Raw genomic sequence first — 24634 nt, forward strand, 5'->3', positions numbered from 1 at the left:
TTATATGCTTATTTATGTTAATTTTAACCCTATTAATGATTGTATTACAAAGGAAGGGCTTTTGAATTTTTTTTTTTCATTGTGCATTAACAGTTGTATAATTAATGTCTAATTGAGTTGTATTTTAGAAAACATGTCAAAAAAAATTCATCTCTCTATTTAGTTTATTGCCTAATTTCCATTTAATATTTTTTCCACTTTATACTTTGTTTTTGTGGAGTATACATTATTTGGACAAAAATGTTTAATTACATATGAAGATTATCCTTTTCAACTTAGACCTGGAGTAAGGATAAATTTGTTCATTTTGTTAAGAAGAAATGTTGGCTTATTTTTTGTTGTTAATTTATACTTTTGTGGGTGTTCGTTTGTAGTGGATGCTAAGCCACATGAAGAGAAGAGGAAGAGGAGGAGATTGTTGAATTTGATGTCGAGTTAGAAGACAAAACTGTTGAACATGATAATAATCCTCATCAAGGGGTGGAGGAATAGGCTGTATATAACCAACTTTGTTACAATTTCCTTTAAAAAGACCCACCGAAACCACACCCTCTAACCTTACCTCATCACCTAATTATATAATTTCTTTTGAAACTTTCTCCGTTCACTTTAAGTTGTAACAATTTAACTTTCACAATTGTCAATGCATAATATAAATCATTCTATCATATTTCTAATTATAAATATGTAACAGGCCCGTTTCTGGTATTTAGGTGGCCTAGGGGCGGATTAAAAAAAGGGGCCCTAATTGGCTAAGAGCAACTCCAATGACAAGCTAATTATCAAATTAGCTTGCCATGCCACATAAGCTTTTAAGCTAATTGTCATTTTAACTACTTTGAGCTCCAATGGTTAGCTATTAGCTTACTATTTAAATAAACCCCACCTCCTTAATTTACGTTTTTATATTACAAAATATTTATTCTAATTTGCTATATTTTGGCAAGTTCTTTTCCAAGCAAATTAGCTTGGCAAAGCTAATTTGCTTGGCTAAGCTAATTGCATTTTTTTGCTCCAATGGTGAAGCTAGTAGCTAGGGATTATTTAATATTGCAAGCAAGTCCCTAGCGACAACCATTGGAGTTACTCTAATTATTGAATTTATTAACGGAAAAAATTAGGTATGCAAAAAAAAAATGAAATACTTTATTTAATTCTATGAAATTTGATTAGATACTAGAAGTAGAGCCGAAAAGTCCAAAAGTCGTCAAATATTTAAAATTCAGTCCCGCATTCCCGATTGCACTATTTATTAAACAATGTAGAATGAGCAACACCTACAAGGCTACAACATCATAAATTTTAATAGCACAAATTAAAAATTCAGTACCATTGAATAATAAATTTATACATATATAATTTATACTCTCTCCGTTTTTTTTTTTTTGTATCACTTTGGATTGCACAAAGTTTTAGGAGAGTAATATAATATTGTGAGTGGGTGAAAAAATTATTATAGTAAAAATAAGATGAGGACCATGAAATAAAAAGCATGTGAGAAAGGATAGATATTTTTATTATTTTAGTGGGGACCGTTGAAGAGAAAGAAATGATAAAATAAGTTAAGTGGGGTTTAAAGTAAGAGAGACAAATGATAAAATATAGTATACAGTTACCAAAAATAGAAGTGATGCATTTTAAACAAAAACACGTCAAAAAGGAAAGTGATGCAAATAAAAAAAAATTAAAAAAATAAAATAAAAAGGGAGTATATAAAAAAAAAATATTAAAAATTCTTGAAGAGCATTAAGCAACAACGACTAACTTCTGACATTTGATGATTCATGATCATTTATCATAATTAAAACAAAATTACGATTAATTGACAAAATATTAATTTGACACATTGATGATTCATAAATCAAATATTATAATTCGAATAAATTAATACTCCATATTGCAGAAATATCTCATGTAAAATTGAATAATTCATATATTAAATAACTTTAAATTTTCTGAAATAAAAATAAATTAAAGAACTAACCAATGACTTTACTACTTTAGGATAATGGTAGACTCCTTTCTAAGTTCATCTTGGAAGTCCGAAGTCAAAATCCATAAAAAAAAGGTGAAAAAATAATAGAAATAAATACAAAAAAGTGATTAATGAAATTGATATTGGAAGAACAATTGAAATACTATTACTCTAATAGTATAATTTATAGGAAAAATCGTAGATTTTAATCCCGTTAAAAATTGATTGCAAAGAGCAACATTTATGGAGGAAATCATATCTAGAGAATTGATTTGAGAAGGAAAAATCAGAAAATAAAAAATAAAGATAGAAATAAATTGATTTCAAAGATGGGGAATGAAGAATATACGAATGAATATGGTTACATTATGGGAATTAATTTGGGAGATTCAACTTCTCCAAAATGGAGCTATTTCCTAGGAAGAATAATAATGTGGGTGGATAGTGGATTATTAAGGGTATGAATTCATTAACTTACAACAAGGAAACGTTACATACAAAGTATTATTATTTTTTTTTTTTTTGTTGAATTAATACAATACTAAGGCCCCGTTCTTTAGAGCTGCTATGCTCTGCTCTGCTCAAAAGAAATTTGCTCTACTCTATTTTCAAATGATAATTAATAATAACAATAATAATTAATATTCAATAATAATAATTAATATTGTATTGATGATAATAATTAATTATTTTAAATAATTATAATAATTATTAATATTAATAATAATTATTAATATTCATAATAATTAATATTTGTTAATCATAATAATAATTATTATTAATAATATTTAATAATTCAAACTATTATGAATTAATATTTAATAATATTATTAATTAATAATTTCTAATAATTATAAAAGTTCTTTCAAAAAATAAGTAATAATAATAACAATTAATAACAATTTCTTTTTATAAACATTTGATATTAGAATCACAATGTATAGAAACATATGTGGGTATTGATTGTTAGTTCATTGAGTTGAATTATTTTTCAAATCTTTCCATATAATTTAAGAATTAAAAAAAAAAGAGGTTGTTTTCAAGTTGTACTTTGTATATCATTATTATTTTGAGGGTTAAAAATATATGATTAAGACATATTTATAAGTAAAATCATTATTACTCATTAAATTATTTTATTTTAAAATTTTTGTGAAATGAATATAAGTAAACTGTTGTCTTTTATCTTTATACTATTAACATATGTTAAATATGGTACACATTTATTTATGTTCTCACTCACCTAAATCAATGGTATATGCACTTAATAATAATAATAATAATAATAATAATAATAATAATAATAATAATAATAATAATAATAATAATAATAATAATAATAATCATCATCATCATCATCTAATATATATAAATAAAGTAGGCATTTTTCGGGAGCATTTGGCGCGTCACATAAGAAAAGGTATTATTTTGTCAAATGAAAAATTAGATTTATAATTTATTGTAGAATTAAAAAATTTACTCGCCACCTAAGCAAAAGTGACAAATAAGATTTAAGAATTTTGACACATAGGTAAAAACAATTAATAAAGAATAATTAAAATTTAAATTATTTTTAAAAACCAATAATTATCTTCTCTAAAAAAATTTAAAAAAAAAAAATAAAAAAAAAAAACCTAAGTATTAATTATCTTTTTTACATATATGGATGCAAATTTTTAATCGCAAATATCTTTAATATCTCCCTAGAAAATATTGTAAAAGTTTGATTTTAATAATGTACTCATCGAGACGAATAAAACTAAATCTCATATGACTAATTTCCCATAATATTTTATAATTAAACGATTATAAATGAGACTAACATTTTAAACAGAACGAGTATATTAAATAAACGCATAGGCAAAAGACTTATTTTGATCAATAAAAAAACAAGATTTGTCATTTCTTTTTTGAATTAAAAATTTAAATTGTCACGTAAGCAAAATTAGTGAATAAGGTTTGGGATTTTAAATTCAAGCGTCACATAAAATAAATAAAACAACAAAAGATAACTTTAGTGTTAAAATTAAACAATTATCTTATGATATTAGGAACTTTATTCATATATTTAATGAATGATTTTCATAAATATACACAATTTTAAATTAAATAAAATGATTACTAGAACCGTGCATCGCTCGGGTTTACATTTAGTAATAATAATAATAATAATAGTTGTTTTCGGCAAAAAATGAGCTAACCGGGCCTTGAAGGGGTGCTCGAGAACCTTGAATTTGGGCCTTTAATGGACCTGCAAAATGAACCCAGAGCCCCGGGGGTGGATCCCGGGGCGGAGCCTCCGACGCCCAAGTTAGTAGCCAAACAATGCATATATTGAGAGGAGTTTAGGGGAGAGAGTGGAGGAGTATGGTTATCTTAGATGATAAGAGTGACCTCCTTTTACCTTTGGCCCCTTGAGGGGTATATATAATAGTATACATATGGGCAATTATGGACCATATTAGTGTACTTGGCTAATTTAGAGCCTTTGGGCCTTTTATGCCCTTTGGGCTTATAAGGGTAGAATTACCCTAAACTAAAATAGGTATGACCATTTTAGTACCCAAACAATAATAGTAATAATAATAATAATAATAATAATAATAATAATAATAATAATAATAATAATAATAATAATAATAATAATAATAATAATAATAATAATAATAATAATAATAATAATAATAATAATAATAATAATAATAATAATAATGATGTTGAAATCTACTCTGCTCGGCTATCCTGAAATCTGCTCTGCTCTGCTGAAATTTAATCTGCTCTGCTCTACTGACCCCTGCTCTGCTCTGAACCTCAAAAGAACAGGGCCTAAGTACTCTGTATATCCTTTCAAAAAAAAAGTACTCCGTATATGGGTTTCGGATTTTGGGGCCCTAGGCGGGCGCCCCGGCTACCTCGGGCCAGACACGGCTCTGTATGTAAAAATCTAAAGATTAGATATTTAAAATATATATAAATTGAGATGAATTTTATTAAATCCTATTTGACTATTTATTTGCCCAACAAAAAAATCCATATAAATAAAAGTCCATTATAAATGTGAATAGTGTATGTAAATTTTCAAATGTTACAACTAAAAGTGATGAAGGATGTGTATTATATAACTCACAACAAAAGTCATGTTGTAACAACAAAAAGCTTACAACTTGTTCAAAATGAAATGAGGACGTTTATTTCCTTAAGAGTAAGATTGTCAACGATTTATTTATAGTCTGTGTTCAAAAGCCTCCCCAATAAGTTTTGAGTGTCATGACAAGCTATTATGACTTCACTAGACAAACTTATTATGTTGCTCGTAATGCGCGCGTAGGCTCCCTTAGTAATAAAGAAGGTTTGAGTTTATTTGTTGGACCACCTATTTAGAGTCGAATAGTTATGTTACTTCTTTCATTCAGACAATTTAAATGTTCATGGAAATACAATTGGTGTTACTAGTTAGGTTTTTGACTCCTAAAGTTACGACTATTTCCCATCAAAAACTTTTCAAACTTTATACGGTCAAATGGATTGTCAACTCTATAAGTTAGACTTTATAAGGTATTAATAAAGCTGTCAAAAGGTGACCCAGTCCGAAAAATTTAACCGACTTGTCTTTATTAATCGACCTGTCTGAACCTGAAAAAATGGTGACCTGAACCCGACCTGAAATCAACCCTAGATCCGAATTAACCTGAGTATTTGAGACCCAAACTCGAAAATGTACCGACCTGCAAATGATCGGACCTGAATATAATCCGTAAATTATTGCCTTGAACCGAGATTATTAACCCAAACCCGTTTTAACCCATCAAAACCCAAATTTAACCCGACCTGTTACTAACTCGAGCTGAATTCAACCCGACTTGTTACTAACCCAACCCGAATTTAACCCGACCTGTTACTAACCAGACCCAAAATTCAACCCGATTTGTTACAAACTCGACCTGAAATCAACACGACCTGTTATTGACCGGACTCAAATTCAACCCGAGTTGAACCTGACCCATTTTGAACTCAACAACCTAACTTGTTATTGACCTGACCCAATTTCAAATCACCTTAAATTTAATTTAGACCACCTTATTAATATATAGTTATATACTTACATACTCTTTTCTAAAGTATTTTTACTAAGAATATCAAGTTATCTGAAAGTATTTCTCTAACAATAAATACAAAAATTAATAATGATTAAATGTAACGTCAATACATGAATTGTTAAAAAACTGACCCGAAAAAAGTATCCGAACGTGATATGACCAGACCTGAAATCAACCTGAGTCTCAAATTAACCAAATATTTGAGACCCGAACATGACCCGGCTTGGCGGCTTGGAAATGACCCAACCTGATTATAACCCGCAAATTATTGACTTGAACCAAACCCGACTTGAATCCGAGAATGACCAACTTGAAAATGACCCGACCTGATTATAACCCACAAATTATTGACTTGAACCGAACACGACTCGAACATGAGAATGACCCTAACTCATTTTAACCCGTTAAAACCCGAATTAAACCAGACCTATTATTGACCCGACCCCAATGTAACCCGACCTGTTATTGACTCGACTTAAACCCAATTCAAAACCGAGAGTTGTATGACTTGACGTGACCCGACTCAAGCATGACCAACCCGAACCCGACCCGCATAGGTTACGACATTAATCCGAATTGACCCGACCTGAGTTGACCTGATCCACGCTAACCCGACCAAAATCGCACCTGGTTATCTGAAATGACAGCTCTATGTATTATAGACTTTGGTTTTTTAAAATTAGGTTTTTCTATATAGTAACCCTCTAAATTTTACTTTTCTACGTTGTGCCGTCCTTTTTATATTTTTTCCACACTGTAACATCAAAATACATTTAGTTTCTATACAGTAATCTTACCATTATCCCGTCGTTAACAAATTCCTTTAGTGGGAACCAATCTCCACTTATTAATATTTATTTATCGATTTGCGTGTTGAAAATTGTTCTGTTAAAGGTTTTGGGGCTATTTTTCCCTAGAAAATTGAGCTCATATTTGGCAAAAATAAAAAAAATTAAAAAAAAAAACGTAAATGCTCATTCTTCATATTAAAAACGTAAACACGCAAATCGAGACATTTCTTAATACGCGAAATGAGGCGTGAAAGTGTTTTTTTTTTTGTCTTCCTTTCTCATTTGTTATCCAAATAAAAAATGTCACATCTCTCCACTTTCCTTTCCTTCCTTTTTCTCTATTTCCTTCAATCCAAAACATATGGATAGTGCCCCTATATAAGTATATATACTAACAGTTATCTTTTCAAAATAAAATACAATTTCATTGAAATTTAAGTGATAAGTTACAGTGTTACACCCATTTATTTACTAATTTGATCGTCTGTAGTCATAACTAGTTTCTCATATTCAAATTAATGAAAAAAAAGGGTATATACACACCATTAAGCTTAACCCCAGTGGATGGACCACCAAAGAATTTTACAACCCCATATAAACCGTATGGACCACTTATCATGTATTTTTTTGCCAAGTTCACCAACTCCTCGAGATCATCCTCTATATAATAAACCATATGCAACATTATATTCTTACAACTTACTTCTTACGTACTAACCAAAATTGAGCATATATTTTCTTTTCCAAAATATGTCTATTCCCAAACTCTCCTTGTTTTCTTTCCTACTAGTCCCAAGTTTCTTCATACCACAAAATCATGCATTCTCAAAATCCATAACAAAAGAAGAAATGGGTCTTAAAAAACACCACCACTTAACCCATCTACACTTTTACTGGCACGACTACGTCCAAGGGCCTAACCTGACCGCGCGACGTATCGCCCAATCCTCTATCACGGACAAAACCCCAAGTGGTTTTGGCGCGCTTGTTATGTTCGATGATCCCTTGACCGTAGGACCCGAAAAAGACTCAAAAATCATAGGGTACGCGCAAGGAATGTACGGGTTTGCAGACCTTAAGCAGCAGGGATTATTGATGATAATGAACTTGGTATTTGTAGAGGGTGAATATAATGGAAGTACCATAAGTGTGTTAGGAAGAAATCAAGTGATGAGTAAAGTACGAGAAATGGGTGTTGTTGGTGGAAGTGGTGTGTTTAGGTTTGCTACAGGGTATGCACAAGCTAAAACTATTACAATGTTGGATAAAAGTGGTGCTAGTATTGTTGAATATGATGTTTATGTTCAACATTAATTAGTCCCTTTTTTTTCAAGTTGGTTACAATATGTTTTACTCAAGTGGTTGCAAACTTTTATTAATCTTTGAATGTGGAATAATTTGTTCATGTTATTCGGATTTCGAATTCGAACTTTTGATATTTAAATTCAGAGTGGCTGATAAAATGAAATATCAAGCTAAACTGGGCAAAAATCGAGTATAAATTAATTTTATATCAGGTAACTTATAAAAAAGAGAGTAATTATTTTATTTTATTTATATTTATTTTTCTAATATACTAGTTTGTCTATACATTATTGTTGACAATGCTGACTTTTTCAAATTAGCATTCACGTATCAACGATCCTCTTTCCAAACCCAAAGAATGGAGATCAAACTCTTCTAATTGGTTAATTTAAAGAACAAAGGGACGAACTAAGACCATCTTCATTGGTGACTGGTAAGATATAACTTTGAGTACTGAAATACGAAATTAGCTATTTATCATATTCAAAGGTGATACTCAACACACTTTTCAATTTAACAACTCATGTAACATATAATTTTTCAATAGTGAGACTATGAAGTATACTAATGTCATGAGAAAGTACTAATGGCTAATTTGTCTCATAAATATTATAATACTAGTTCAAAAGTCGTGGTATGTAGGGTTTTACAATAGTATTTCATTATTCGTTTATTAGAAATGTTACAAATCATTAGAATTAAAAAACCTTAAAAAAGAAAGTTTAATAAACATTGTGATATACATAAGATTAATCTTAATGTCTAAATTTGTAATATAATTAATGTGAGATGGAAGGAGATAACAAAATAATAATAATAATAATAACACTTATTGATAATATCCTAAGTAGTATTTTATATTATTGCGTAACATTTCTTATTTTAACACTATATTTTTAAATTTTATTTAACTTATTATTGTTTGGTATCATTCCCTAAATATTCCAAAACTTTTCCCTAAGATATAGTAATAGACTTCTTTCAACAACAATCTATCTAAATCTATACTTCTAGACTTCCCCGTAGTACACGTGTCATCACCATATAAAAAAAGTTCCCACCAAAATATTTTGGCTTTTTTTTTTTGTTATTGATATAAATTTGTTACTATATCTAAAGGAGAAGTTTTTGTCTTATATTTAGGGAGTGATATCCAACAATAATAATTTAAATAAAATTAAAAAATATAGTGGTATTGCATAAAATGTTACGTTAAATTATAAAAACTATTTAGGATATCATCAAAATGGTTTTTTTTTTTTTTTTTTTTTTTGGTTATCAACCAGAATAACATAAATAGTGAGTACTTTTTTTTTATTATTATTATTAAGAAAAGAGTAGCTTTTATATTACGAATACTAAAATCTTATTAATTCTTCCATCTCACATTAATTGTAATAGTCTTTTGACCCGTTCGATGCACGGGTTGTTGTTTAGATTATTTTTCTTGAAAAGTGTCGGTGTTGTTGTGAAATTTAATAAGGTATATATACATAGATATTGTAGGGAATGAAATGACACATTGGCTTAAGTTATATTTAAGTTTAAGAGATGAAAAGACTATTTTATTAATGTAATGAACACTAATTAGTTTAACTTTAATTGGATTCGAGCTTTCTTTTCCTCTCGGTACATTATAAATGGGATTTTAAAAAGAAAGGATTAAGAGAGGTAACATGTGGCATATGAGTGATTATGGTGACATGTGGCTTAGTATTGATTGATTATGGTGACATGTGGCTTAGTATAGATTGTGGTTTGTGTTTTTAAATACTAAGTATAGATATAGATATAGATGTAATTTAGATATTGAGATTAATCTTATGGTATATCACAGTATTTATTGTACTTTTTATTTATTTATTTACATCTAATGATTTGTTTTGTATAGTTTCTAATAAACAAACAGTAAAATATTATTGTAAAATCGTGCATAGTACGGGTTTTGAACTAGTTAAATAAAAAGTAACAATTTTTTTTTGTGGGAAAATTTTTTTATGAGGTGATGACACGTTTAATTATGGGATAACTATAGAGATTATTTTAGTACATAAGTATAGATAGATTTGGTAGGGAGAGAAAAGAAGAGGAAAAAGTGGTGCGGAGCATACCAATGAAATGACTTTACATTTGTGACTTTGTGAGGCATACCAATTGCTGCTCATGGTGAGAGGTTTGAAATGCCTCCAAGAGTCACTTTCCATTATGACCCATCATACCAAACTCTTTTTTTTTTTTAGTGTTTATTTTAACTAGAAAGTGAATAAATAAAAAATTAAAAATTTTTGTGAAAAATGACCTTTTAAATGGTCGATTTTTTGTTAAAGGATCTTCTAAGTGAAAAGTTGTGAAATAGGACCTTTTAAGTTGTATTTTGTTTTTAAAGGGTACTTGGGTGAGTTTTCTTGGTGATCAACGCTGGAGCTCCGCTATTGACTTTCACATACGTGTTAGTCACGTGAGTTATAAAAATAATTCCCTCCCCCCCCCCCCAAAATTTCCCTCAATTCTCAAACTACCCTTTTCATTTTTCCGCCTTTCTCTTTCTGAAATTTGGGGGAAAAAATATTTTTTTTTTATTTTTTTTAACTCATGTGACTTAAGACGTGAAAGTCAACGTCGGAGTTTCGGCATTAACCACCAAAAAAACTCATCCAAGTACCCCCTAAAAACTTAATACAATTTAAAAGGTTCTTTCACAACTTTTCTCTTAAAAGGTCCTTTTACAAAAATTCGACCACTTAAAAGGTCCTTTTTTCACAAATTTCTCTAAAATTTTTTTTATAAATTGATTAGTGTTTTAAGTTAAATATCTAAAATTTACAACTTTCTTTTATGATATCTAAGTTTCGATATTAATTTAAGGATTTTTTAGAAAATAACACCACAAAAATGTCACGATTTTGTTTTAAAAAAAAAAAAAAAAAAAAAAAAAACTTTTATTATAACACCACAAAAAAAACTCATAAAATTGATTTCACCACCACTTAACGGATTCTTGGATGGAATCCATTAGTGGGGCATCAGAAGACACGTGGCAAATGTCTATTGGTTAAAATAAATAAATTCATAAAAAGAAAAGAAAAAAAACATAACCTCTAACCCCAACCAGCCCCACCATGGCACCACATGCCCCAGTAGCCGCTGCCGCCGGCATTCCCTTTCCCTAACTTCTTCAGCCCGAACCGCCGCACAAACAGCCCAAACCGCCCCTTCCCCTAACCCTTGAAACGACCTTTCAAACTTCTTTAGGCCGCTGCACAAACCGCCCCTTTCCCTAACCCTTGAAACGACCATGGAAATCGGCAGCCGAAATCGACCAATCGAGGACTGCCATGGTCGATTTCGGCCGTTTTGTGGGTGAAAAGTAAGGGAGGGTCGTCGTTATCGGGGTTGCCGGATTTTCGGTACTGGCTGGGTTATTTCGGGGTTAGACCGTTGCGGCATCTCATGTTGTGATAGGGCGACGGTTCGTTTGGCGACGGTGGTGGTGGCGTAATGTTGCGGTGTTTCGGCGGCAGTGGGGCTTGCCGGTGGTGGTGTGTAGGGAAGCCGACGGTGGTGTTGATGGTTGGGTTAGGGTTTAGGATTTTTTTAATTCTTCTTTTTTTTTTATTTTCTTATTTTTTTCTAAACCAATAAACAACTGACACGTGTACACGGCAGGTTCCACTAAACGGATTCCATCCAAAGATCTGTTAGGTGGTGGTGAAATCAAAATTTTGAATTTTTTTGTGGTGTTATAATAAAAGGTTTTTTTTTTTTTTTTTTTTTTTTTTTTTTTTTTTTTTTTTTGGTGTTATAATCAAAATTGTGACATTTTTGTGGTGTTATGTTCTACAAAATCCTTAATTAACTAATTGATATCCTTTACAAATATAAAAATAAAAAAAAAAAGAAAAAAAAAATAAAAAGAAAAAAAGATTAAAAAAAGCTCTCTTTCTCTCTTCTAAAAATACTTCTATGAGTGTCATTGGTTCTATGAGTGTCATTGGAGATGGTCTAAGCAACCACTACGACAATTCTATAATTTCAAGATATAACATGATTATTTAGAAGATGTTTGGAGTATAATAACTTAAGGCAAATGGGGCAGTGTCTTATTCAAAGAAGCACTTTGTGTGGCCTGCGCTGCTTCCTTTCGAAGGCTTTATTGATATTAATTAAAGCCTTAAAAAAGGCAAACATCTAAAATAGTAGAAGGCCAAAAGAAATAAATCGAAGCCACAAACAATCATTTACAGTTGCCAATTAGGGCAATTAATCATTGTTCCTCCTCTCTAAATTAACTCTTTTTCCCCATTCATCAACTTTATAATATGTTTGATGTTTCCCGACTTTGTTAGGAAGCATGACTGTTTGTCTGTCTTAATCATTATGGAGGTTATTCTAATTTTAAAAATGGAGCTTAATTTATACTTGTAACAAAAATAAATAAATAAATAAATTCTCAATAGTAACCCCTAGCTTGTGTAACACTAAAATGGTAACCCTATTTATTTATTTTTTAGGAAAATTGGAATCTAATAATCCCACCTTTAGTGCGTCTTCCATAAACAATCCCGCCTTTTGAAATTCCAGAAACAATCCCACCTTTTACATGGATCTACCACTAACAATCCTTGACCTGTTTTCTTAAGTTGGAAACGGGTTTTATTAGGTTGTCGCATGTGTCAAATTTTTATGGCAAAATTGGCCTCAACACTCTGAACTATGGATCCATAAAGGGTAAAAATGACTCCAAAACCTTACCCGAACAATTTCCATCACAAAAAAAAAAAAAATGACAGCACGCAAATCGAGCTATTTCTCGACACGCTAAACGAGGTATTTTTGTTATTTTTTTGAGAATTCTGAGCTTAATTTAAACCCATTAAGGGTAAAAATGACCCTCAAAACCTTACTCGGGAAATTACGTCAAAAAAATAACAACGCGCAAAACGAGGTATTTCCGTAATAATAATAATAATGATAATAATAATAATACGGAGTAATAATAATAATAATAATAATAATAATAATAATAATACGGAGTAATAATAATAATAATAATAATAATAATAATAATAATAATAATAATAATAATAATAATAATAATAATAAGAAATTATAAGAAAATTAAAAAAAAATTTATTAAAAAAAAAATTAGTTGGACTCCGGCCACGTTTGGCCGGAAATTTTCATTTATGGTTGTTGACCCTTATGAGGTTTTGATGATGATGTTTATGATTGAGCAAACTTCCATCTAATAAGGATTTTCTAGTGTTGTGATGTTTGCAGGATAAGTAAACTCAGGGAGTTGAAGTAAGGACTGAAGCAAAAGAACCTTAGAAGATCCAAGATGACAAGTAAAGTCAGAAAAAGAGTTCCAGAAGGAAGTTCTCCGAACATAGCTGGATGGAACTACAAGGAGTTCCTTAACAGGAACTTATCAACGGGTTGTAACAACCTTGTTCTAGTGTAATGCTGGAACACAACCTCAACAATCAAGGACCAGTGCAGAGCTCGAGATATCAACCGAAAAAGATGAACTTCATAACATAGGTTGTATTAAAGATAAGTTTGTTTTCTAGGTTGATGTAAATGTATATCTGGTTGATATGCATGAGACTTATTAGAAATAGGATAAAGCTTGGCAAACTAAGTAATTCGTAAAAGATAAGTTTAAGTTTATGAAAAAGTATTTTATTTGATTTTATCTTTTAAAATCTGGTTTACTTGGTTTCATCTTTTTCATAAAACTTTATCTTTTTATAAAACGAATTTAGCTAGAAAAAGGTTTTCTAAAACGTGGGATTAAGTTTGTTTTAATTTCATTTTTGAAATGATAAGTTCGAATTTCTGTTTGGCTTATCAGTTTTCCAAAAACCCTACTTTGTAAGCAGAGAAACTTCTACTACCTCCGTTAAATGTTATGTGCAACTTTGGGGTATTATTTGTGAGATATAAAATATTTCAAAGTTGCACATGACATTTAACGGAGGTAGTATAAATAAAGAAGAAGTACTTCGAAATAATGTGAGAGTTTTAAGCGTGAAAACCACTTAGTGCTTAAGAGTAAGTTTGCCAAAAGGTTTAAGCTTTATCATTTTGATTTCGGATTTCATGTGTAGCTTTCCGTTTATATATTAGAGTGAGTCTTTGTGTTGTAATTGGTTTTAGGGTGTTTGTGAATTCTTGATAATTCACGTTTGAGTTTAGGAGTTTGAATTCTCTAAAATTCGTATGAGTCTAGGAGTTTGAAAGTCTCTAAAATTCGGGTGGTAGCTGTGAGAGCACAGTGAGTGAGCTTCTGCTAAGAAGTCGAGTGTAGGCACTCCGGGAGTTCTGAGTGAACCTAAGTGGGACTTAGGTTGGGTAGGATAGGGTCCTATCAGGTAGCAAGTGTCCGCGGAGGAACTTGTGAAAAAGGTCTGTGTTAATAGGTTGTAACTAGGAGTTGCCTTATTATAGTGGAGTTTGGTTGAAAATCCCGAGAAGGGTCGAGGTTTTACTTCCAGTAAGGCCCTGGAAGGTTTCCTCGTAAAATCTTGTTGTGTTCTTTAAGTTCCTTTTATGTTTTGTTTTTAAATTCCTCAAAAGTTTACCTAATTGGAACCTACTACTATTCACCCCCTCTCTCGTAGCAGTTCATCTAAACTAACAATAGTGCTAAGTGCACCCAAGCTAATACTTCAGGGTGTTTTGGCTATGCCGCTTAGTGGTACTGAGTGCACCTAAGCCATAGTTTAGAGTGTTGAGGCCAATTTTGCCAATTTTTATTGGTCTATCTTATTTTTATATTATTAAAAGTTAAAATAAAAATCTGCCTTGCTTTCCCCTCCCCAACATCCCCGTTCCCACCCACTTTTCCTTTCCACAACGGCTCCGGCATCCACCATTCCCTCCCTCGCTGCAACCCTCTCACATCCGCCATCTCCTCCCTCGCTGCAACCCTTTCACAACCACCCAAATATATATAATTAAGATATTGTTTATCAAAGTTCTATGTATTGTCGACATATGTGCTAACTTTTAATGGGGCACTAAAATATTAAAGGGAGTATAATTTGTGAAAAGAAGAGAGCGTCGGTAAAAAATACTAAAATAAATAAAAAGTTAAAATTAATTATTTTTTAACATGTAAAATCAATCGATTATATTAAGGGCCTAATTAGACCATTTGTATAATTACTGATGGCTATACCCCACTTTAGCCAAAACTACCTACACCCCCCCTGCGAAATTACCATATAGCCCTTACTTCCCCCACTAACCACATTTACTGCAATTACCCTACAAAAAAAAAAAACAAAAACAAAAACAAAAATTTCTAGAAGAAATCTCAAAATTAAGTACAACAATCAAGAAAAATGTTTGATATAAGGACGAAATTGCGCTAGATTATGCAAAACAACAACGAAAATCACGCACAATCGTAAGTACATTTGTTCATTTTTTGAAAATAAAATACAAACCCTAAGTTTTCTTAATCTTTTTGCGATTTTAGTTTTTAGGAAAAAAATAAGATACATCAAGTGTGCAAAATGAATCATTGTAAGTAATTCAGTGTAATTTTACTAAACATTGGTCAAAAAACAAGTAAAACGAAGTATTAATGTGTTTAATTTTTTTTAGAGCGAAGTATGATCTTCAAGAGAGTAAGGAAGACAATTCTGGAGAAATACAAGTGTTATTTACTTGATCTGAAAGTATTTATTTGATTAATCATTTACATTATGGAGTTATATAATTCTTAATTGATTTTTTTTTTTTAAATATGTGTATATAAATAGAGATGACGATGATATTCCTATTTAATCAAGAGTAAATAAAATACAAAATGAGCGCTAAGTTAAATTTCCTGTAATTGATCCTCAACTTTAAAAATATATAATAACAACAAGTGGTCCTGTTGAAAAAGACATGTCTATAATTGCAAGGTATAATGATCATTTATAATAGATTATATGTTCATTTTGGCATGACCTTTTTTTAAAATTCTTTTGATACACATATATGTTTATGGTTGTTCATTTAAGTGTACAAAATGTTCATTTCAATAACACTTTGATATAGATTATTGAGGTTCATGTATCAAATTTTAAAGATAATGTTCATTTTTATATAACATCTTCAACATGTATATTCATTCTGAATTTTGGTTAGAATACATAAAAGTTCATATATGTTCTATAATCATTATGAGTGATCATTTAGCACTATAAAATTAATCTATAATCATTATGAATGATTCTCAACTATTAAAAGATATAAAAACATCAAGTGGTCATGTTGAAAAAGACATGTATGTAATTACAAGGTATAATGATCAATTATAATATATTATATGTTCATTTTGACATGATTTTTTTTTTTTTTTTTTTTTGAAATTCTTTTGATACATATATATGTTTATGATTGTTCATTTAAGTATACAAAAATGTTCATTTTAGTAATAGTTTGATATAGATTCTTTAGGTTCATGTAACATAATATAAAGATTATGTTCAGTTATATATAGCTTCTTGAACATGTACATTCTGAATTTTGGTTAGAATATATATGTTCATGGTATTTGTGATAATATGTTCATTTATATAAAACAAAATGTGCATTTTTGTTTTGCCAATTGAACATTCATTATATATGTAATATCAATATAATGTTTATGCATATATACCGAAATACAAACACAATCTATAAAGTAGTGATGTTCCATATAGACTGAAACATACGCTGCAATAATTTAGAGATGAGAACTCTGAACCTATACTTATATAGGAGATAATGCCATCAATTATATTGAAAGAAAAAAAATGAACAACATAGTAAGTGGTGGGAATCATATTTTGATAGAAACATGTTGAACCACAATTCAAGTAAGTTAATTTGACATATATTCATTTTCATAACAATGAACACACATTGACATTGTAATTTGTTTAAATTACAGATAAACCAAACTGAGAATACAGTAAATTGCTTAATTGATGCTATTTTGATTAAATAGATGCTAGAGGAAATAGAAGAGGAGCAAGAAGATTTATGGAAGCTTAGATCGATTACTAAAAATATTATTCTTTCAGATTTTTGTTCATTTATGGATTTCTAAATGATCAAGTACATTAATATTTATTTTTTTAAATTCATTAGTACTAGTTATATTGTATTAAAATCATATAGTATTTGATATATATATATACATATACATATATACATATACATATATACATATACATATATATATATATATAGAATTAAGATTATGTGAAAACCAAGTCATATAATAGAAACTAGGAACTCATCTGAGCCATTGATTCATTTGATCCGATGGTTGTGATGTAGTCCGCCTTTTTGGTTGAGTAATGGCATTTTGGTAAATCTATCAAATACTAGCAAAATGACTACCCTAAATCATCATGTTTCCATTATCACTTTCTCTCTCATCAATTTATTTTCTCTCTCCTCTTACAAACTCTCTCTTCCCCTGTAATTTCTCTAATCTCTTCACGCACCCTCAATTTTGCAGATTTTCATCTTCTCATCTTCGTGTATCGTTCTAGCAGGTCTATGGGCAAGTAAGCTGGTTCGATTGTCATAAGTATTGCTTTCTTTAATTTAATTCGAATTTGAATCCTTTTTTGCAATTTTGATTGTGAAATTAGGGTTTTCCAGTTATTTGTTTGAGTATTTTTAGTTTTGATCAAGTTTAAAATTTGGGATTTCGCTATTTTTGTCTGATTAACATGTGTTTTCTCTTTGATTTATAATCAGATCGATATTTTGTGTTGTTTTGGTAGCAATTTTAGGATCTATTGTTATTATTTGTAATTATTCGTTTTATTTTAGTATTTTTTAAAATCATGATTTATTAAAATATAATTAAGTTCTTGCCTTTACTAAAGTATTTAATGGTAGTAGGCTCAATTGTTGTGCTTGTGGCTTAATTCGATTGTGAATTAAGATGATTTGAGTTAAATTGTAGAATGCATAAATTAAACTGATTATAGAGCAGTGTTGTCCTTTTTGTGTAAATACAGTTTGAGTTTCATTGAACAAAGTGAATGGTTGCAATTCCATTAAACTCTTATTAATCCAACAATGATAACCAAATTTAATAGTAAGAAGTTTTGGTGGTGTTGGATCAAATAGTGCCTCTTAACAAAGCTGGGGGTTTTCTCTTATTTTTTCAATTGAGCTCTTTATTTTTATCTATTTGAATTAAAATTTTGTTTTTTTATTTTGTTTGATTTCTCTAAATTAGTGGTATGCTTCTGTGATTTGGTCACATCCTTAGCCCTTAGGTAATATATGAAGGCTAGAATTTGACAGAAAAATACAGTCCTAAGCATTCAATTAGTAGTCCTGTAGCACCTTATCAAATTAGCTTCAAATATGCTTATAATAGAATCATATAAGAGCATGTGTTGCTCAAAGTTATATTAGCCAAAACTCTGTAATTGAACCAAGAAGGTTGTACGACTTTGCGAGTATTGCGACAATTTCAATATTGATTCAAAGAAACTTTTAAGTCATTAAAAGAGAAGGAAATTGTGTTAGTGGTCAGCCTATTCACAATTTAATCTTCTTACATTATCAGACTACCATACTAGGAGTCATTATAATATGTAATGTTGTTGTTGGCTTTTCTTGTTGCTATCCATTAAATCATGAGAGATTTCTGCCATTTAATTGCTCTGAGATTTTTGTTTTACTTTTGAGGCTTTTTTATTAACTTTTGAGTAATTTTTAGGATTTTTTAGATTTTAACACCTCACAAAAACCCGAAAACGGTTTTTAACACCTCCATAAAAAAAAATTATTTTAACACCACACAAATTTCCAAAAAATGGGTATTACCACCACTTAACTGATTCCGTTTAGAAATCCGTTAAGTGGGCCCATAAAGCCACGTGTCGCTTTATTATTGGACAAAAAATAAAAAAATTAAAATAAAAAAAGAAAATTTAAAAAAATAAAAAATAAAAAACCTAAAACTACCCCAGCCCCACCACTGCTCCACCACCGCCCTCCCCCCAACCCACCACTGCCCTCCCCAAAGCCACCACCAGCAGTGCGTCTCCTCCCCCTCCCTCTCTCAACCCACCACAACGCCCCCTTCCCTCTCCCGCAACCGCAATTGACCCAAAAACCACCAAACCCGCAACCGCAAACGACTACGAATACCCCAAAACAAACACGATTCCGGCCACAAATGGCCGAAATCGGCCGATTAAGGCCACTCAGCCCTAAAACCGGCCGATTTCAGCCATTTGTGGCCGGATTTGTGGTCGTTTTGGGGAAGGAGGGTTTTGGGTTTGGTGGTTTTGGGGGGCGAAGCGGTTGCGGGAAAGGGAGGGGGAGGGTTCAGGTGGGTTAGGGGTGCGACGACGTCTCCGGTGGTAGGTTCAGGGAGGTCAGTGGTGGGTTGGGGGGAGGGCAGTGGTGGCGCTGAGGTGGTGGCTGTGAGGTTTTTATTATTTTTTTTAAAAAAATTCTTTTTTTTAAACAAATAAAATGGTGACATGTGTCACCATGGACCACACTTAACGGAATTCCTAAACGGAATCCGTTAAGTGGTGGTAATACCCATTTTTTGTAACTTTATCTGGTGTTAAAATCAATTTTTTTTATGGGGGTGTTAAAAACAATTTTCGGGTTTTTATGAGGTGTTAAAATCTAAAAAATCCTAATTTTTATGTACTTCGAGTGCTTAATAACAATAGCCTATTAGCTCAATAGGTAGAGCATTGTGCAAATGCACAAAAGATGTGGGTTCGATTCCCACATAGGCTCATCTTTGTAGGTAGAACAGCCAGCAGACATGAGCACATCCCCCGTCGAGTCCCTCAGTAACCATTCACAGCCCTACCTTTCCCTCACGAGAAGCAGTGTCTGTATTGAGCTTGGTCCTGCCTGCCAAAGGTGGCGACCAATTAAAAGGAACAACAGAAATATCTGTCCTGGGGCCTTCCTCTCTAACAGCAGACGCCTGGAACTCACCTAAGAGTGACACTGATCGCTCACAAAGCCTTACCAGATCGACATATCCGCTTTCTTCATTTTTATCTATCTCTATAAAGATTTTGACCATGAACTCCCAAAATCTTTTATTAAGTATATGTATGAAGATTATGGGCCCTTTTTTTATTCCCACTTCCATTTCAAATGAGGATGCCTTGCACAACGGGATTCATAAACCTAAAGATGAGGAAGACTATCAAGTGTCAGAAGGATTTGAAGATGAATTAGAGATACCATCTCCTCCATCTTCTTAGGAACTTTAATTAAAGTCAAAGAATCTATTGAAATAAAATAGCCTACTACCTTTCTTTGCTTGACTCATTTTATATAGAGGTGTCAAAACCGAACCGACCCGAAAAAAGCTATCCGTTTCGAACTGTAACCGATCCGATTTAATCCGAGAAATTCAAGACCCAAACCCGATTTGTAACCGAACTGAACTCAACCCGAATCCGAATTCGACCCGATCTGAACTTAACCCGACACCGATTTGATCCGACCTGAACTCAACCCGAATCCGGTTTGACCCGACCTGAACTCTAACCGAACCGATTTGATCCGACCCGAGCTCAACCCGATCCGAAATTGATCCGGCAAATAACCGATCTAATCCGATCTGTTTTGACCCGAACTGATATTAACCCGACCCGATTTTAACTCGATCTGATTTTTACCCGATCCGAATTTAACCAGGCCATAATTAATTTTTGACCTTTTTATTCAAGTTCTTATTGCTCCGTTATTATTAATAAGTTTACGTTTTTTACTACAAAGAAATAATCCGAAGTAACAAGTTTACTTCATGTATATACCAATTACATAAAATTATTTTCTAAGCTTTATATTCATCTCATCTAAAATTTGCTACAAATAGTTTGTAATACTTGAACATCAAAACCTCTTCTTTTAACTCGATAAAATATACTCCGTATGATACATGAATGACTTGATATTGACCCAATAATAAGGTAAAAACTCAATAATAACTCTAGTTTAAAAATAACCTTATTTAAATATGAATTGGGTCAACTCGATTAAAATCCAGCCAAACACAAAAAGGAATTGAATTGAAATTGACCAATTTAATGAATCAACGGATCAACCTTATCTTAATCAAACTGAACTTGACCGAACCGAAATCATCCGAACCGAAAATCAACCCGACCCAAATTCTTCCGACTCGAAATTAACCCGGTTAAACCCGTTTTGAACCCGATCCGAATTTATCCGAACCGAACATGAACCGATCTGGAGTTGATCCGACCCATATCCGACCCGGACTCGATAGACCATGACCCGAATTTGATCCGACCCGAATTTGACCCGACCTGATCCGATCCGAATTATAAGAATAATTTTGACCCGAACATATCCGACCCGAACAGAACCGACCCGAATAGACCCGACCCAAACTCCATCCGGTTATCCGAATTGACACCTCTACTTTTATATGTACAAATGGTACTATTAAATCGGTTGATAACAATTGGTGCTCATTTTATATAGTAAGTAAACCTACTAGCTCAATTGGTAGAGCATCATGCAAATGCGCAAAGTATATGAGTTCAAATCCCACGTAGGTTTAATTATTATCTACAATTGTTTGATTAGCTTTCTACCAAATTATAGAATTGTTTACTTTTTACATTGTTTTATATACTTTTAAAATGAAAATCTTTACTTTAACCTATACTCATGTACTTCTTTCTTAGTTGATTACTATTCATTTTTATTTACTTTACTTTTGAGATATTTTTATTTACTTTTGGAAAATTTTTACTTTTTAATATTTTGTATCTACTTTTGAGACATATTAGAGGATAACTTCAAGGTATGATATGAGAGGACATGTATAACCTATTAGTTCAAGTGGTAAACATATTAGTGCTCAACCACTTGAGCTAATAGGTTTACTTTAAAGAAGTATTTATTCACTTTACATTCTTTTTTACTTACTTTAGAGATCACTAATTAGAATTATGATCGTTCTATGAAATTTGACAATTGCTAGTCGTTAGGACAAAAGGTTAAATGAAAACCTATTATTCAAATTCACAATAGATGTAGCATCGCAATCGAACTCATACATTGATAGCCCATTCTTCTAGCCAGCATTATTCTCTTTTAGTATTTTTTATTTACTTTTTTGCGTTATTTGTTTACTTTTGTGCTATTATGATATATTATTTTTTGAGCTATTTTGATTTAATTTAAAGATATTTTGGTTTACTCTTTAGTTATTTTGATTTACTTTTGAGATATTTTAATTTACTAATAGGAAAAACATCACATATACTTTTGAGATATTTAATTTACTTTTTTAGTTTTTTTATTTACCTTTGATCTATTACTCCCTTTGCTCCAGTTTACTTGCAACATTTTGACTGGACAGGTTTATTGATGCACATGTTTGACCGTTAATATCCTTTATTATATACTTATATAAGTTATAAAAATTTTGTGTTAAGAAACTATACATTAAAATAGACCCAACAACGTATTACATGATTACATTGGCTTTCATATAATAGCTAAAAAAGATTGTCAAAATAAAATGTGTGAATAGTGCAAAAAGTCTAAACGTTGCGAGTAATTTGGGACGGAGGGTGTATGAATTACTTTAGAAATACTCGGATCAATTTTTGTGTACTTTCAAAGTTTTAGTTTTTTTTTAATTATTTTTTTTTCTTTTGTGAGATATTTTGATTTAATTTATGGAGTAATGATATTTCCATTGACTTCAAAGTATTTTTTATTTACTTCATATAAAGAGAACCTATGTAGGAATTGATCCTATATTCCCTATGCATTTGCATAGTGTTCTACCACTTGAGCTAATAGGTTTTAAGAAAATTGATAACAAAATATAGAATCAATAGGATGGAGGGAATATACAATGTATGAATAAGATTGAAATCCAAACGGAAGGAATTGCGATCAAATACCCTATTTTGAGCCCAACATAGCATCCAAATTCTTTATCAAGTGATAACAGTCAAGCACAACCAACCACATATACCTTGTCTATTAATTTTTATACGATTTAGGGGTTAAGGGTGACTTTCTAATTATCATTTAGCTTTATTGTATATATAACAAAGGAGTAGCATCCGTAGGGGTTATGCATTTTGAATATTAAGGTGAACTCAAGGTGAATCTAAGGTTTTAATCATATAAGTAATACATGACATTTATTATGCAAGCTAGTCAAGTACTTAGGTTAGTGAATGGAACAGGCTGTGCCATAGTAAGTCAAACACCAATATGCTAGCAATACATTGACTAGTGTAGAACAAGACTGTCAAACAACCCAAGTGCTTCCTTATCACAAGCAGAGGGAATAATTTAGGACAATCCATAAGGAAATTTATGTAAATAGAGGTATCTTAATACTATCTTATACTCTGATTGTATCTAGTAGAGTTGAAATATTCTCGTCTACATTGCTGACAATTTCATTTTCATCTAAACGGACAGTTCTGTAACCACAATTAACATAACTCGGAACACAGCAGAGAAATTGTACAAGAGACTAAAGCGTATTTTCATCTATTGCTTCACAAATGGTGTTATAAAACAACAAATTCATAGCTCTTATTAGCTGAACATTTTAAAATACAAGCATAGATGGGAGACACTACTAGACAACCAAAAACAATAACATAGAAATGAGGAAGAAAAATCATAATTTTAGTCTTTCAAATTACTTTAACATAAATTTGATTTACTTTTAGTCTTTACTTAATTTCTATCTACATTTGAAATTGATAAAATAATAGGATTCATTGAGGCATTTTGTCAAACAGTTAGTGTGCATTCACTTGATTTTAATTTATATTTTGCATTTGCATTTTAAAATTTAAACTGATTTAATTTACATTTACATGATATCAGTTTACTTTAACACATTTTTATCACCAAATTATACAAGTAGCATCCAAAATTTACAAATAACATAAACACCAGAATAAGATACTAGAAAATTCGCACAATTTATTAAAATTAAAAAACGAGAAAATTCAAGTTTATCATGTTGTACTCCTTCCCTCATGCTCCCTCTGTTTTTAAATACTTGCTCCACTTTTCTTTAACGGCCATTTTTAAATATTTGTTTCATTTTTTTATTTGAAAAGTTTTTATAATATTTAATTCATTTCTTTTAACTAGTGAGACCCAATTTAATTACTTTTAGATTATCTCTCCTCCAATTTACCTTCTACTAACCCCAACACCTCTATATTTTATTACTTTATCCAATTTCTCCTAAAACTCCACACATGGAGAAATGGAGCAAGTATTTAAAAATGGAGGGAGTATAAAATAATTTTTGTTTGTGTTTTTTCACGTTATTTAAGAAATTAGAGGGAGAGTGGATAAAGTACATTAATAAAAGTGAAAAGTATAATTATAGACAAAAATTATAGAAAGAAAGTGGAAAAAAGTACAAGGCGGTACAAAAT

General features: G+C 31.0%; 1 pseudogene; it reads left to right on the plus strand.

Annotated features, from left to right (window-relative positions):
* Positions 1-7586: 7586 nt before the first annotated feature.
* LOC145582289 (dirigent protein 22 pseudogene) lies at positions 7587-8342 on the plus strand (annotated as a pseudogene).
* Positions 8343-24634: the final 16292 nt, after the last annotated feature.

The sequence above is a fragment of the Chenopodium album genome, chromosome 15 (genome assembly GCF_948465745.1).
Source record: "Chenopodium album chromosome 15, dcCheAlbu1.1, whole genome shotgun sequence".
NCBI lineage: Eukaryota > Viridiplantae > Streptophyta > Magnoliopsida > Caryophyllales > Amaranthaceae > Chenopodium > Chenopodium album.